Genomic DNA, 1,298 nt, shown 5'->3' on the forward strand with positions numbered 1-1,298 from the left:
TGAGAATTATTTGTTATTAGTACAAATCTGGAAGTAATGTCAGAAAAGCATATGAATCATGCTCAAACAATTTATTAGAAAAGTTTCAATCAAAACACAATGATATATCAACATAAATCAGTAAAATAGCTAAAATTGAGAGGACTAATAATGTTGTCGAAGATGTGAATCAGCTAGAAGTCTGATCCATTGCTTGTGGGCATGTGAATTGATTCAACCATTTTGGAAAATGGTTTTGTAATATACACTATGCCTGAACATGTCCCCACTTTGTTGAGCACACATTCACCAAAAGACTCATACATGAATGTGCACAGCAACTTTATTCATAAAAACCAAACATTAGAAAGAATACAAATGCTTTTCATCATAATTGTGGTATATGTATATAATGGTATGCTACTCAACACCAAAAAGGAATAAATTACTAACACCCACTACATGGATACAGCTCAGCAATATTATGTTAATGGAAGAAATATTATGTTAATGGAATATCCAATATTATGTTAATGGAAGAAATCATAGAGATGCCATTAGATTACATTCATCTAAGGTTAATAAAGCCTTAATAAAGGCAAAATTAATCTATGTTCATTGAAGTTAGAATAGTGGTTACCTCTAGAGGATGCCATCTGGAAAAACCATGAAAAAAATTGCAGCATGGTGTAAATATTCTATTATATATCCTGATGTAAGTTGTGTTTATATGATTGTATACATATGTAAAAATACATCAAGCTGCTTGAGATTTGTGTACTTTACTATGTATATGTAAATTATACCCTAAAAGTTCTCTTTTAGAAATGCTTTCCAGGCTGGGTGCAGTGGCTCACACCTGTAATCGCAGCACTTTGCGAGGCCGAGGCGGGCCGATCATGAGGTCAGGAGATCGAGACCATCCTGGCTAACACAGTAAAACCTCGTCTCTACTAAAAATACAAAAAATTAGCCAGGCATGATGGCAGGTACCCGTAGTCCCAGCTACTCTGCAGGCTGAGGCAGGAGAATCGTTTGAACCCAGGAGGCGGAGGTTACAGTGAGCCGAGACCAGGCCATTGCACACGAGCCTAGAGAACAAGAGTGAAACTCTGTCTCAAAACAAAAAATTATTTTTGTAGAGATGGGTTCTTGCTATATTGCTCAGGCTGGTGTCAAACTCCTGGACTCAAGGGATCCTTCCACTTTGGCCTCTCAAAGTGCTGAGAATACAGACAGGCTGAGGCAGGAGAATGGCGTGAACCCAGAAGGCAGAGCTTGCAGTGAGCTGAGATCAAACCACTGCACTCCAGCTTGGG

The sequence above is a fragment of the Mandrillus leucophaeus genome, unplaced genomic scaffold (assembly GCF_000951045.1).
Source record: "Mandrillus leucophaeus isolate KB7577 unplaced genomic scaffold, Mleu.le_1.0 Scaffold386, whole genome shotgun sequence".
NCBI lineage: Eukaryota > Metazoa > Chordata > Mammalia > Primates > Cercopithecidae > Mandrillus > Mandrillus leucophaeus.